Source organism: Numida meleagris, chromosome 2 (assembly GCF_002078875.1).
Source record: "Numida meleagris isolate 19003 breed g44 Domestic line chromosome 2, NumMel1.0, whole genome shotgun sequence".
Taxonomy (NCBI): domain Eukaryota; kingdom Metazoa; phylum Chordata; class Aves; order Galliformes; family Numididae; genus Numida; species Numida meleagris.
In genome coordinates this window covers 135,735,132-135,751,086 of record NC_034410.1, presented here as the reverse complement: position 1 = coordinate 135,751,086, position 15,955 = coordinate 135,735,132, and the positions used below count along the sequence as shown (strand labels likewise).

At 41.0% G+C, this 15,955-nt stretch overlaps 1 long non-coding RNA gene across 18 annotated transcripts in view; it reads right to left on the bottom strand.

The window, feature by feature from the left end:
* Nucleotides 1-15,955, bottom strand: part of LOC110393262 — a 98,514-nt gene that overhangs the window by 78,463 nt on the left and 4,096 nt on the right. For all 18 annotated transcript variants that reach the window (XR_002434915.1, XR_002434916.1, XR_002434917.1 and 15 more), the window contains exon 2: nucleotides 3,731-3,902. This is a non-coding gene — a long non-coding RNA (uncharacterized LOC110393262). The remainder of the gene's footprint in view (nucleotides 1-3,730; nucleotides 3,903-15,955) is intronic.

The window sequence follows — 15,955 nt, the reverse complement described above, 5'->3', positions numbered from 1 at the left end:
GAAGACAATTCTATATGTATTCACAATTAACCTTAAAAAGCTCAGTATTTTGTCCAGGCCAAAAGAGGCAACAGAAATAACTACAGGAAAACCCTTTCTGACAAGAGGCTAACAGTTTACTGAAAACACATACATAACTAAATGGGAGCTAATCTGACAGACGTATCAAGGAAAATCAAAGCTTATTACAAAATGTTCAAGTAAAGAGTCAATAAAATGTTCAACAGTGTTAGATACCAAGCAGCTTGTTAGAGAATTTCCCTAAGGAACCATTGCTACCATTTGGTAGCAATTCCCCATCGACAACTACTTTTTGAAATCTGCCAGCTGGCCAGATCCTAATCCATTTAACATGCACCATATTGACATGTTAACTGCTGTGGAGTTAAACTGAATGACTTTGCAGGAGTGCGACTGTGCTAAATCTGAACAATTATGTATGATGGCCAACATCTAATCTTATCAAAAAGCAAAGTATTAAAAAATACGTTTTCCACAAAATCATGTTGATTAGCTCTAATTATATACCCATTCAATAATTCTTTGTTGATTGATCTTGACTGCTTTATCTTTCTTTTGCCTGGCAATGAATGTTATCTAGCTTAAATTTAAATCTGAAAAACAAGGGAAATATAAGAACTTATTTAAAAATGACAGAGTGGAAAAAAAACATTGCCAGAACATCTAGATTTGTCTCTACAATAGATGCTCAATGCCAAACTTCACTGCTCTTTGTCTGGGATGCTTTAAGGTTAATGAAATTAGTAATACTACAACTGGGGGCAAAACAGTTTGTACAAAGGGCAGTAGGATCATGAGTCATCAGAGAATTACATGGTACAACTTCCATGTATTACTGTTTCTCAGGATACAGGTTTTATGAATCATTTTCTTTCCCTCTTGCATTATTTTTTCTGTTTTTGCTATAAATTGAGCAGTGGTTATTATTATGATTTAGACTTTTAAGACCGATGTTTAGATTGTTTTAAGCTGGCCATTAAAACTAATCTTTTTCAGTAGCTTTAGGAAAAAAATATCCTTGGCATGAATTTGTTGCTTAGTGCAAGACCCTGGTGGGCATGAAAAGAGTTTATGGTACTTTGTGGATAGATACTTCACATACTGCACCTGAGCAGCCATGACGTTCCTCCCCGGGGGAATTTTGTAGTAAAATGTATCTAGAAAGTAAAGACATTGGTGGGACCTTTTCCCAGTTCACCATTCAATATTTAAATTAATTTGGTTTAATTAAAATATTTAATTATAATATTCAATATATAATTTAATTGAAATGTTTCAACAGTGGTTCTGGATTTCAGTTATTATGGGCTTGACCTATTGAATTCTGTTGCAAAAAAAAAACCATTAAAGTTATTTATAGCTTTTAACAAGGATGCAGAAAAAGGAATGGTAGGGAGGGTGTTAGAAACGTTGTTATATACAATCCTAGTGGCTTTTTGGCTGAAAGTCACAGCAGTTCCAGCCAATTTCACTATTTGTATTTTGCTCCCCAAGAGATGACATCTTTAACACTGTATGTTCAGCACTATATAAGAAACTGTAAAATCACATTGCCCAGGGCCTGCTCCAGCCTCACCTTGAAAGTCTCCAGGGACAGGGCATCAGCCACATCACTAGGTAACCGGTTCCAGTGCCTCACCACCCTCACTGTAAAAGATATTTTCCTTATATCTAACCTAAATCTAGCCTCTTTGACCTTGAAATCATTTCCCTTTGCTCTGTCTCCACAGATCCTGCTAAAGAGTCTGTCCCTTTCTTTCCTGTAGCTCTTCTTTAGATACTGAAGATGTGACAAGGGATAGTGGCTAAGCTGATGGACATCGAAATACTTTGTGTGTGTGTGTGTGTTAATAGCCATGTTAACAGGTTCTGAAGCCAGTTACTAGAAGTTTTTGTACAGTGTATGAGAAATTTACCAATAAGAGAAGATCACAGGTTAGGAGAGTAAATATTCGTAAATTGTTATTGATGACTGAGCGCATATGTGTTTTTGCCATTGCATCTGAAATTGTGAACAGTTTGCAAAGGAGTGCCCAGCAGGCAAACAGTAGGTTAGCTACAGTAAATCTTTCAGAAGACAGTCCTATTTAAGGAAAGATACACAGAGATTTTCAATGGAAAATATCAAGTAATCCCACATGAATGCAGTGTCAACAGGAAAAAAAGCTCAGTTACTATAGAAATCTGTCTACAGCCACTGATAGGCACTCCAATCTACTTTTTGTGCCCCAGCTAACCTGTCCCTCACACAGTCCTTCATCCTTGCCCAGGTGCAAGATGACCATGGCCTGATCAAATGCCTTCCTTCTGAGCTTCCTCAAGGCTCTTCACTTTCTGGCTCTCTTCTGTTCAGTTCCCTTTGCACTCTTGGAATTTCCCCCGAAAGCCTTATCTGAAGCATGTTTGAGGAAGAAGACCTCAGCCCTGCCAGCTGAAACTGAAGCAAAGTGGCTTTTCCAAGGACAAAACTGCCCACAGAATTCAGGTCTTTTTTGTTGTATGTTCATGATCCACTACGAAGAGAACTTACCTGTCATGCAAAGGGAAATGTTCTTACCAAGTAGATGTGGATCATAGAATCATAGAATCATAGAATCACAGAATGACTTGGGTTGGAATGGACCTCAGAGCCCATCCAGCTGCAAACCACTGCCATGGTCAGGGCTGCCACCCCCCAGCTCAGGCTGCCCGGGATCCCATCCAACCTGGCTTTGAGTGCCTCCAGGGATGGGGCATCCACAGCTTCTCTGAGCAGCCTGTGCCAGCTCCTCATCACGCTCTGAGTAAAAAATTTCCTCTTAACATCTATCTAAATCTCCCATCTTATAATTTAAAGCCATTCTCCCTTGTCCTATCACTATCTGACCACGTAAAAAGTCAGTACCTTCCTGCTGCCTTTGAGTACTGGAAGGCCACAGTGAGGTCTCCCTGGAGCCTTCTCTTCTCCAAGCAGATCACTGATAAATGTGTTACATGGACGGATAATCAAGGATAATAAGGATTGTTCCTTTCTTTAAAAACTACTATTTTCTCCTATTCAGATAAAATACTGATACTGCTATTATGAGCAATTAAGATGAGAGATTTCAAGAAACAAATATTTATAAAAATGAGGCAGTGAATGGGAAACCAAAAAACCTCTACAGTACATGTGATTTGATGCTTAAGGAGTAAATATATATTTATAGTGCTTAAGAACTATTAATGAAAAATAGTCTGGATTGTTAACATATAATCAGAGGACTTCACACTGAACTGATAAAATAAAATGGAATTTTCTTGAAGCACTTGAAGTTGATGGAGTGTTTTCTTACTGATAGTCACATTCTTAGCAAGACTAACAGTGTTCGTATGATCTAATTAGAAGGGAAATTGAATACAAAATGTTATCATATCTTAAAATGGGGAACTTAAGATGAGTTAGTGGAAGTTTTAACAGCCTGGGCAGGAAAATGATGATTAGTAGCACGCATGTGACTTAGAAGCTTTGAACTTCTATGTTTAGGAAAGCGGAAAATAAAAAATGCTTTAACAAAAGATGTATGGCTGCCTGGAGCTGCTATTCTTCCCTTTTCTTCAGAAAACTCTTCAAGGAGTGCTGATCCAGCACTGGCAGAGGAAGTGGTGTAAGCAGACCAAGGGAGCAACCTAAAGCCCTGGCAGCGCTGGCCTTTCATCCAGACCTTGGAGGAGACACGCTACTGCTTACCTTACTCTGGAAGCTCACTGGGACCAAGCAGAGTTTGCCCACCTCAATAGCACTCCCACAGCAGCATCCAGACAGAGTAAAACCTTCCAGTGCCCCAGCATAGGCAGTCCACAAGGTCTGGGCAGCCTGCGTGACTGCCAGACCCACAGCAATGGAACTCTCTCATCTTCCACTGGAAAAAAAAAAAAACATCTCATTGTGTGTACACACTCATGTGTAATCAGTCACACCACAGCTGTGGTGATAACGTTATTGTTGACTGACCACAGGAACTGTAATCGCTGTGTCAATCTAACACTTTTTTGATGAGATCAAGGCAATGTGGAGATAAAACCATCTGAGTTTGTGGAAGCCTTATTTCATGTTTTTACTGCTGATGGAGCTGAAGCTTGTAGCAGTGACTTGTTTTCCTTGGTATACAGAAATGTGTGTGCGTGTATATTGATTTCAAAGCCCACCAAAGTCAACAGGGAGTTTCCTATTTATCACTACTGGTTTTAGCTTAAACCCTCTGGGATGACATTTACGGGAGCTAGCAACTGGGCAGGGACTCCAGAGATCAGGTTTATGCAACTGTTTTTTCCATTTGTCTCTTGATGACCTAAGTCACCTCTCCCCATGACTCAATTTTGCCATCTGCAAGGAGGTAGAAAGCTTGACCTTCCTTCAAGAAGGATTTCTTTCTCAGGATGAAAATCTAAAGACATGAAGGATGAGACAAGATGGGTATTCTTATTCTGCACTTAGAAATCAGGCAAGAAGGTGAAAATACATGTGGTAAAAGATGACAAACATAATCCATTTGAGTGAAGTGTTTTTGCTCATAGTGGAGAAGTTCAGTCCTCAGAAGAATTTATTTGTTGTTAGCAAACCAATTTCTCATCCGCAGCTGCAGAGATTAGTAATCTGTGGCCACCACACTGTCTGTTCTCAGAGCGTGTAATTATCAAACTCCTCTTAATCACTGAGCTAATGAACCAGCAATAGCTAAAGCTGATTCCCAGCCTCAAACCTGCTCTTAGAGAACACGAAAAGCAAAACTCCCCTTCCTTCTCCTTCAGGAAACATCAAGAGATTGGGCTCATCTAGGAACCAGGCTGGAAAAAGAAGTCTGGAGCCTGATCTGATCAGTGGAAATTCTCCTCACCTCTGTAGAACAGGGATTTAGTCCTGTATCCAAAAATAAATATCATGAATTTTCCAGTGTGTAACTGTATCTTTTAAGAATAATACCTGATCGGCTTCCTGATTCCTGATCTTCGAGCTGTGGCAGACAGAAGTGCTCTCCCAGAAGCATTTGTAAGCATCTCCCTCATCACAAAGCTGTAAGAAAAGTGCTTATCAGCACCCACAGCTATTACACGTGGTTGATTGTTCCACAAAGCTTCTGCCTCACGAGTGCATTTAAGACCATTTTTTAGCAATGGCCAAGTCAAGGTTATGCATTCGCATGTCTGGAGGGCATTTTGGAAGATAGTGTGGCTGCATACTTGGAATAAGTGAAGTGAGTGAATCTCACATGTTCAATTAAATTTTCTTTGGCTTCTACAGCTACTGGAATGGTGCAGAGGGGGGATCTGAAGTCCAGACACGTATCTGGAAACAAGGAGGAAGACATGAGATTAAACAGTATCTCAGCTCCCCACGATTCAGCAGCAGGAGCTCTTTGGCACACAAATCCTCCATTAGCCACAGTTTTGGAACCAGCCTGATGGTCAGGGAGCACTTTGTATTTGCTTGATAGATTTACAATAGGATTTCATTGGCCCTCTGCTCTGTGTTTATCTGACCCTCATTTTGTTAAGCATTCAGTGCTGTACCCTTGGGCTCTGACTGCATGAGAACCAAAACTGCTGAACTGAGATGGCTGAAATTTGCACATCTTGTTTAGGAGTCCATGAATCGTTGGAGATAAGTGAGGAAATTTTGTTGCTGAACTGGTTTGGACAGTCAAGCTCACCAAAGCATCAAAGTGAGTTTCTATGCACTGCCACTACAAGATGGAATTTGGGGTGTTTTCTTTCATTAATAGAAATGTTAAATACAGCAGTTCTTGTCAATCAGAGAGCACCCTAAAATAATAGCTATGTTCTTTTGCTATCTATCAGCACAGGCAAGTTTCAGTGAACAACACATATCTCTCTAAAGTACAGTGAGCAAAAGAATGGAAATGGAAATTAAAAGCAACACAGACAAAGAAAGTGACAGCACAGTTCAAGGAGTGTGAGCGGACAGATGGGCGTTGGAGGTACAAGTCACCAAGGCTGGCCTCAGCCCATGAGAGGAAAGATAATCTTGGATGCCAGTAACAAAAGTAGATGGGGATGTAACGTAACTTTGGCTTCCCAGTACCTCACTGACGAATGAAATTACAAATACTGTAATGGTGCTTTTAGCCACAAAAATCTACAAGCACCTAAAGACTTCAAAGATGGGAAAATAATTTTGTGGATGACAAATACTGAAGAATTACTCAAGTAAGAACCCCATAGCCCACTACTCCTAATTACTTTGGAGCTACACAATGAATAGCTGAGGTATAATGCAAAACTTGCACCTCATTTTAATCAGAAAATGTTTTATTCTCCACTTCTTTTAGGAAGAACAGTTTTGTCTTCTCTACAGTGGTATTCCCTGCTAGAGAGGGAGTATAAAGGAAATGTATAACAGCAAAAATAAAAGATTTAGCTCTTTTATAAATATTTGCTCTTGAAATAAATAAACAACATCCAAAATGTATTATTTTACTGATATAAGGTTTTTTACTCTTTTTTTCTCTTAAAAAAGAAAAGCAATATTATTATTTAAAAAAAAAAAAAGATTACAGTTTTCCCTGCCCTCCAGCCACAGATGCAAGCCACATTAAACATTACAAAATTGCCTAATGCTAAGATGTAAATGCTGATCATAGTTGTGTTGGTCATTTTAAGGAATCAGACCCACAGCTTTGATTTGGTGTCACTGAATCAGCCAAATCCAAACACAAATTCAGCCTTAGTTGTTTTATGTTGGAAGTGTGGCTCAGAAGCCACCTCAATAACCTTGCCTACTAATTCTTTTGGGTTTTCTGAATGAAAATCAGTGATCTGGAACATGGGTTATGCTGGACTTTTTTTTTTTTCTTTTTTAAATTATGCTGTCCAGAAGACTGCTTTTGCTACTGTGGATATTTATGTGGTTTTATGTAGTCTTATGTAATTCAGAATAGGTCAGGACATCCTGAATTTGTCTGTAAGTGGACTAGCATAAAATTACAGAGAGATTCAAGTCTGCATTTTGGTATCTTTCCACACGTACTTTATTTAGATAAATATCAGCAAAGTACAACCAGCTAGTACAGAAAGATATTTTACTAGATTTTACTAGAAATGGAAGCAGTGACTCTAACAGAAAATCGTGAATTGATATGTTATTGCTCAGTTATTTAGTTTCCTGTTGTCAGGCATTTTATTTTTATTGATAACATCTGCAGCTGAACCCACATCTGTTTATCAAGAAACAACTCCTTTCAAGTTGTCTGTTCATGAGAGTTTCATCCCATTTTGCAAGTTAAGTTAATATGTATTTTAATATGCAAAAAATAAAACTGTAGTTATTTGCAGGAGAAAAAAGATCTACTCTGCTAGATGAAGGGGCTTGTCTAAAGAGCACAAATATTAACCTCCAAACAGATTGCTGCAAAGTAAGTTCTCCTTCACATTATGTCTTTGTGTACTTGAATGCTTTGTGCACGGTCACACACTTTTGACAGAGGAAGGCAGCTTTCACCTCATCTTCTCTTCCATTCCCATCACTCTAGCTCAAAAACAGCCCAGATTCAGCCTGGCTATTTTCATTTGGGAGCTCCTAGACTACCGGTCTTCACTTCTCAGCTCTCCTCCATTGGCATTTCTGAATATGTATGGTTAATTATAATGATTTTGCAACATTAATCTATACCAGCTAGTCTTAATGTAGCAGATTTTGATTCCTGTGAATGCTAAGTTTGGAGTCTTAAGGATGGGTCCGTTCTCACTGATCTTAGCTGCTTAAGAGTTAAATATTCTCTTTAAATGATCACACAAAGATTTCATGAAAAATTCACTGAAACACTTACACAAACAACCTTAGGAAGGGACATGTTGTCATAAGCAGTGCCTATGTTTGTCTGCTGAGCAGTGAAAGAGAATTTAAATTTTTGTCCTAGACTCGACACCAGTACTTAGAGATACAAAGTTAGGAGAGATGAACTCAAACATAAGAATTACATGTCAGAACTATTTAGGATCTTCTGAAATTGTTCTTATATGAGTAGTATAAAAAAGCTTCTTCTGGATACAGATTTGAAATATCTATCACTAAATCTATATCTACAAATGTTAAAACTAATTATCTAAACCAGAATGATAGAATGATAGAATCACAGAATCATTAAAGTTGGAAAGACCACTAAGATCATCTATTCCAATCACCAACCTATCCCCCTCATGCCTACTAAACCGTGTCTCTCATTGCCACTTCTACACATTTCTTGAACACCTCCAGGGATTGCACAGCCTCCCTGGGCAGCCTGTTCCAGTGCCTGACCAATCCTTCTGAGAATTTTTTCCTAATATCCAACCTGAAACTCCCCTGGTGCAACTTGAGGCCATTATTATTATTATCGATTAGGGCCTAAAGGTTTTTTTATCCTCAGATATTCAAGATAACGTCAAACCTTGTCGTTTTTTGTTTTAAGTTAGAATCACAAAGTTCAGATGTTCTGAAATTCTGTCTTGGGTATGCGTATGTCTTTAGACACACACAGAGTCAGCACCAAAGCCCAGGCATTCACACTTCCATTTGGTCAATGAAATCTCCAGCACCATTAGACTGCCAAGAACCTAAAATTCACTGTTCAACTCATTTGCTCAGAAACACCCCAACCTGCAAGAATCTGCAGAAGCACCTGATACAAGCAAGTGTGCTCTGAACAAGCCTAGAAATTGGTAGGCCTATAAATAAGTAAATACTAAGAGCAAGGGAGGATGTTGGTTGGAGGGCAGTCAGTAAAGTGGAAATCAGGCCTGTCTTACCCAGGTTGTTGAGTAATACTAGAATTTTCAGATGGAAATCTCAGAAACAATAATGGAATTTTTTTTTGTGTACTTCCACACAGTGATGTAGAGCATCCTTTGTACTAAAGAGCACAAAACTGGTTAAGTACCTGTGAATGTATATGAACATATTTTTGTGTGAGAAGGTCTGTGTGATTTGCGTGGAAATGTACTATTACTGTTTTTATTTTCTGGGCTTCCTTGTTGGAAACAGTGCTGTTAACATGCCAGCTGATTAATGATGGTGGATTCTGTCTGTGCCAAGAAGAATCAGTTACATTTAATCTGCTCCTCAGACCACAAATCTGGAAATATCTTGAAAAATTAAGAAAATTTTTGCTCCTAGAGAGCCTTTTTGTCTTATCATGTATGTAGAGATATAAAGAAATGTATGCTGACACAGAGAACAAAACTTTGATGTTCCTGATGCTACCAAATGCTTGGATCTCTTAAACGATAGCCAGTGGCAGCAACCAGCCTCGCTTGGACAATAGAATTCTGCATTATAGGAAAAACACCAAAACAAGGAGCACATGTTTCAGACCAAAATATGAAAATAAAATATAAAACAGTAGATGGGGAGAGATTTTTGCCACCTTCTAAGTAGATTTTTAAATCAAAGGGAGACATTACGATTAGAATAAGGCCCCAGAATGACAAGAAGTTAGCTTTTCCTTTGAACTCTGAGAGGCTCCCAGGATGAAGTGGTGTTCAAAGACAATTCCTTTGCATGAATAATATGGGGGAGGGTTTAATTACCACCTCCTCCTCTCATTCTTCATCTTCTCTAACCAGAAAGCTCAGGTTTCAGTAGTTTTGTTTCTCACTGACACTGTGGCAGACTGGGGGAAGGGAGGGAAGGAGGTAACACTACAAGGCTGGGAAAAAAAGGGCAGCAACCAGTGAGCTGTAGCAAAAAGGACAGAAAATAAAAAGGAATTCCTCCTTCAAATACAAACCAATCTAGAAAGAAAGAAAGGAAGGAAGGAAGGAAGGAAGGAAGGAAGAGAAAGAAAGAGAGAAAGAAAGAGAAAGAAAGAGAAAGAAAGATCCCACTGACATAATAAACTGCTAGATAGGATAGTATCAGAAAATGTTACGTTTTTGTGCAAAACACTCCTGTGGCTCAAAACTCCTCTCACTCAGACCTGTCACATTATAGCTATTTAGGAACAGTATATATTCTGTTGGAGCAGCTCTGAATGAAGTTTCACTCTACAACAGATTCAGACCAATTGTGAGCGCATCCTCCTGTTTTCTGTGTGAGTAAACACCAAATTCACATTGCCCTTATATTTATCTTGTCACTTTTTCACTTTATAATGGATATGAAATTATGTATTGTTCCTGTTATTGGCCAGTAACACTGAGCAAAAGGCAAGCATAAGTCATTTTTATGTGACTTCAGATCTTTTCAAATACAGTGGGTTCAAAACATTGACGAGCTCATATAATATTCACAACTGAGAGCAGAGGTGAGAAATGCTCTTGGTGAATATTATTAATAGCTTATGATCACCCACATCATCGCAAGTTTGTGCAGATCTCAATATATCTACAGTGAGGGTGCCCCCTCTGGACAACATGAAAGCTCTCGGCACACATGTGAGATACACAGACCTTCTTATATTTTCTCGCTCCAACCGGTACAAAGCTCTGTCTGCAACACTCAGCACCAAATCCCCTCTGGCCGCTCTGTTCCAGACATGTGCCAGCTGAGGCTCTCCGACATGCGGCGTCCCCAGCCGTCTGAACCACACGCACTTCCTGACATGAGCTCTTCCCTGCCGGGGCTCTGCACTGAGTCAGCTGGAGCCGATCACTGCAGAACTCACGTTGGGCAACAGCAGCAGTGTGATGAAGCAGATTCCTCCCAGGTTGCTCTGTTTCCAGCAGTTTCTGACTAATTTCCCAGCCGTGCCAGGCTTTGTTGGGACACCCTGCAGGGAGCTTACAGCCGTGTTTGCTCTCCTCCAACTCCTGCCTGGTTGGAGGGGAAAGGGAGCAGAGCAGAAAGCTGGAGTGCATTTAACTTGGTCCAACTAAAGGACACCAGAGACTTGGATAGAAGTATTGTGCTTCTCCTGAATTACCCAACAGGAGTTGGCTTGGAGTCCCAAAGACATTCTCAGGACCTTGGTCTGAGATCAGGTTTCCATATCATCATCTCCTGTGCTAAACAGTAATAGGCCCTCCTAGAAAAGCCCTTGGGCAGCATTTCCAGCTGAGCATCTGAAGACTCAGTACAAGGACATTGAAGCTTTGATCAGGTACAAAGTGCTAGTCCATGCTCTGGTTTCCCTGAGCCTCTTGCACTCACCTGGAGAACCACATTGGCCAACCCAGAAGCAAGCAGCTTCACAGGTACTCATACAGGCAAGAAACAAGTGCATACAGAGAACAGACACCTAATCCTGGTGTCAGGGCTTTTTCTAGCCTGTAGAGATGATTTGTGAGCCCATGCTGTGGCTTGTCCAGCAAAGCAAGCCAAACCCTGCACCACACAAGGTGCTGCTTGGGTGTTTACCAGCAGGAGGAGGAGGTGAGAAATACTCTGTGAGGCCGCAGGGAAGCAGGAAGCTGGATATTAAGAATAATAATGATTTTTATATTTTACTTTCATGAAGGGCTTTTCTCTGTGTCAGAGGAAGGACTGAAGATGTGCCAGTTGAACATATTACCACTAACAGGCTCTGTCCAGCTCTGTGCCATGGTAAGCTTGCTCGATGGTTTGTATTTACTACAACACTGACTGGCTGCTGAGGAGTTTGATCAACCATCCAGAAGATGACAAAAAAAAAAAAATGACACCACAGGAAATGGAGATTCCCAGCAGCAGACACAAGATAAGGACTCAGGGCAGTTTGCAGCCCTGCCCACCCTGCTCTGGCTGCACACACAGCCAGAGAACACTGTCTCCTGGAACACAGAAGATAAAGAAAGAGGCATGTACGAATCATCCAAGATTAATGAGGGAAAAATTGGAAAGATTCATAAAACGAAATTTTCACTGAGCCAGAATCATTATTAATCCTCTGCAACTCCCTGTGACTAAGAGCTGTTAAACTTCATTGGCCTTTTAAAATGTAGATGTTCCATTGCACAGGCAAAACGAGACCTAAGTGGCAGGATGTGCAAGGGGCACTAGCTGTGGTGGGCATTTGTCATTCATACTTTAGACTATTTTTTTTTTCAAAAGCACTTATCACTTTGTCCCTCTAATTTCTGGCAGGTTGTTTTAGCCTCCTCTATTTTCATATTTATACATACATATTTAATCCATCAGTGTTTCTGACTGTCTGTGCCAGTTTCTATGAAATTAATCAGAAAGAGAGAAGTTTCAAAAATATGAAGTGCTGGGTAAAAGAGTTGGCCAAAAAATACCAGAATGATTTCCCTCATTGAGACAAATATGGACACAACCTTTATTTGACCTCGTTATTTGAGCAAAATAAACCTTTGAGCCTTTGTGCAAAGCAAGAATGACATTCAGGATTACAATCTGTTCAGTAGTAAATGGAGACCGTAGGGGTAAGACAAAGATCAAATATTTTGCCTCACAAGGATGATAAGGACAGTAGGCACTATCAGGCTGCTACATACTCTATTCGTAGCTGAAAGAGAACCCTACTTATGAGAGCAGAGTTGGTTCCATCTTCTTTGGCTCTACAGAGCTAAAGTATCAACATGTGAAAAATCAGAGTGGTTGAGAGGGATGTCTGGAGGTCCTCTGGCCCAACCCCTGCTCCAGCACAGACAGCCAGAGCAGGGGACCCAGGACCATGTCCAGGCAGCTTTTGAAGATCTTCAAGGAGGAGACTCCATGGCCTCCAGACAATCTTTGCCAGTGCTCTATTACACACACAGAATAGAAGCACTTCATTATGTTCAGATGGAACCTATTGTATTCCATTTTGTGCCCACTGCCTCTTGTCCTGGCACTGGCCACCACTGAAAAGAGGCTGATGCTGTCCTCTGTGCACCTTTCCTTCATAAATTTACAAACACTGGTGAGGTCCCCCCCAAGCATCCTCTCCAGACTGAACAGTCCAAGGTCTCTCAATGCGTCCTTATAGGAGAGATGCTCCTATCTCTTCATCACCTTTGCAGCCCTTACCTGGACTGTCTTCAGTATGCTGACATCTCTCTTGAACTGAGGGGCCCACATCTGGACAGTAATCCAGATGTAGTAAACCAGTGCTGAGCAGAAGGAAAGGATCACCTCTCTCAACTTGGTGACAATACTTTGCCTAAAGGAGCCCAGGATGCTGTGAGCATTCTTGGAGGGAAGGGCACACTGCTGGCTCATGTTCAACATGGTGTCCATTAGGACTCCTAGCCCCTTTGCTTCAAAGCTACTTTGCAACTACACTTTTCCACTGACGGGTTGGTGATGGGCAAAGAGCTAAAGTCCAAGGGCAGAGGAGAGTCTGAAGAGCTCCTCTGACACCTCAGATACCCATGTATGAGTTGTCATCACTCCGGTCCTCCTTGGCTCTTTGATGCACCTGCATACTCCTTTTGAACACAAAAATGGAAGCTTCTGAGTGTGGTTTTTTTTGTTGTTGTTTGTTTAGGTTTTTTGGTTGTTTTTTTTTTTGCTACCTTCTATAGGTAACATGTGATACTGCCTCCTGAATTTTTAAGCTTACATTAAGCTTGTAATGTTTGTCTGAAATGAAGAGGCACAGATCTGTGTATTAGTTAAATAAATGCTACCGGTTCACTGAAATGCATAGCCCTTTACTTTCTCCACCCATAAGAGAGGATCTAGAGCAGCTGAGCAAACTCAGAGGCAGGATGCAAGATAAAGACAGCTCTGAGAAGGAGGGTTTGAGGTTTTGTTTTTCCACTGCCCCATCCAAGATACAACAATTAAACCTCAGGAAGAGATGAGGTGGCACACCATCATTATGGACTGGGTGTGAGAATAGCGTTGATACACAGATGCTGTGGAGGTATCCCCAGTTAAGGCCTGGAGCTGGGCTCGAGCAAGAAAACCTCCTTAGGAATGTCTCTGTATTCACTCTAGTATGTAAGCTCTCCCCTAGTCTAGTTCTGTTTTTCCCATGATTTCTGTTTCTATGCCTCCACCCAGGACGTTTCTCCTTCCAACAAGGATTACAACTTACATAGATGAAGAAAACCCCCTGATCTTCAAAGAGCTGCAGCACATTGCCATAATGCTGTCATAGCATGGCTTAGCCCCGTCGATATAGGCAAGATCAAACAGTATCCTGCAGAGTCAGGATGCTATTGCATTACAACATGATTCTTCCCCATGACAGATTTGGCCAAAAGCCAGCAAAGTGGGTCTGCTCAGAGTGAATGGACTCAGAGTCATAGACAGAAGCTAGAGATTTATGCTACTGCAGTTGTTTTAATCTCCACTGTACTTACATCAGAAATCAAACCAAGACACTGTCCCTCAGTATTTCAGGCTTATCCAGTCATGTGCAAACCAAGAGTATGAATGTAGTACCTTGTATGTCATCACTGTAGTTAAAAATCTTACATTTTTCTTTGAAAAATGTATTAACCAAGCAAATTAATCAATAATTATAATAAATATCAGTTAATATTAAACTAAGGTACTAAGACCCCCTTAACGCATCTGTGTTAGAAGATCTTGCGTCTGCTTTGTTCTGGAATTTGCCAAACGTTTGCTGCATGTACGTAGAACTGAAGGCAGTTGAGCTTGTGCTGCATACTCAGCCACAACAAACAAGATGAGTCACAGCATATGCTTAGCTCAAACCCACTGGGAAAAAAAAAAAGTACTAAAGAATTTATAATAATTATATAGTTTTGTGGGGTCTGAGAAATGCCATTGACTGGGTCAAGAGATGAGCTTCCATCTCAAGTCTTAGCAGTCATATACCTGTGAATTAGAGTCCATCTACTGGCCTTGAAGGGCCATGTTATGGTTTATGTTCACATAACTGATTTTTTTTCTGGGAGAAAAGGTGATGCTTGTGTTCCATTGGAAACATTTCCTGACCATGCATACACCCTGTGTACATCATAGCCTGGGGAAGCGATAGCTGGTAGTGGCCAAAACCACACCAGGAAGGATGCTAAGAGTGAACTTAAAGCAAGGTCCACTATGGGACTGGGCTGGAGTCTGCCGCTGGTTCTGCCTGGTTTGGTACAATAGACATAGCCTGACATGCTCTTAGATGAGCATATTCAAAAGGAAAAGAAAATAGTTTCGACCTCAGAAAGCTGAGACCTCTACAGATCACAGTGAATGTCGTGGGAGAACAGGCAGGGCTCTCCCAGATAACTACCTGCATACTAGTTACTTTTTAATTGTCATGTTCAGCAGCATCCTGAGTTCCAGATGGATGGCAGATGGAAGGTGGCACTTTTCCTCACAAGTCACAAACAGGGAGTGTTTTCAGATATCATGGTTTAAATAACAGCATCATAGCATGATGCTAAATCGTATGGTAAAATGCACACACCATTGTGTGAGATGTAGATGGTAAGCCCAAAAATGTAATAAAATCAGTGGTATAAAGTACATTTAATCCTGTAGAAACATGCACGTTCCAGAAATGCTGAAGACTTTTTCATAGTCAGAGCACCGCTGTCTCCTCCAGCAACTGGGGGGGTAACTACTGAGTTAAACACCTAAAGATGCAGCAGAGAGGATGTCTCTTTAGCCACAATCATAGAATCATGGAATCACAGAATCGTTTGAGTCGGAAGGGACCGTTAAAGGCCATCCAATCCAACTCCCCTGCAATGAACAGGAACACCTACAGCCAGATCAAGTTGCTCAGACCCCATCCAGTCTGACCTTGAATGCCTCCAGGGACAGGGTATCCACCACCTCTTTGGGAAACTTGTGCCAGTGCTTCACCACCCTTCATGATCCTTAAAAAGTCAGTCCACAACACAATCACTCTCAATTACCCTCTGCACTAAGCTACCATCTGCCACTGATGATGAAAATAACTTGGACAGCTTGGGCTGCTTTTGAGCTCATGGGGTATCAGATACAAAGTCTGCGTGCAGCCTGTGGTGGGGACAGCAGGGCAGTCAGCCTAATGGGAAGCTCATGCTTCTTATTGCATTGGAACAGGCTGCCCAGGGAAGTGGTGGAGTCACCATCGCTGGAGTTATTTAGGAGACCTGTAGACGT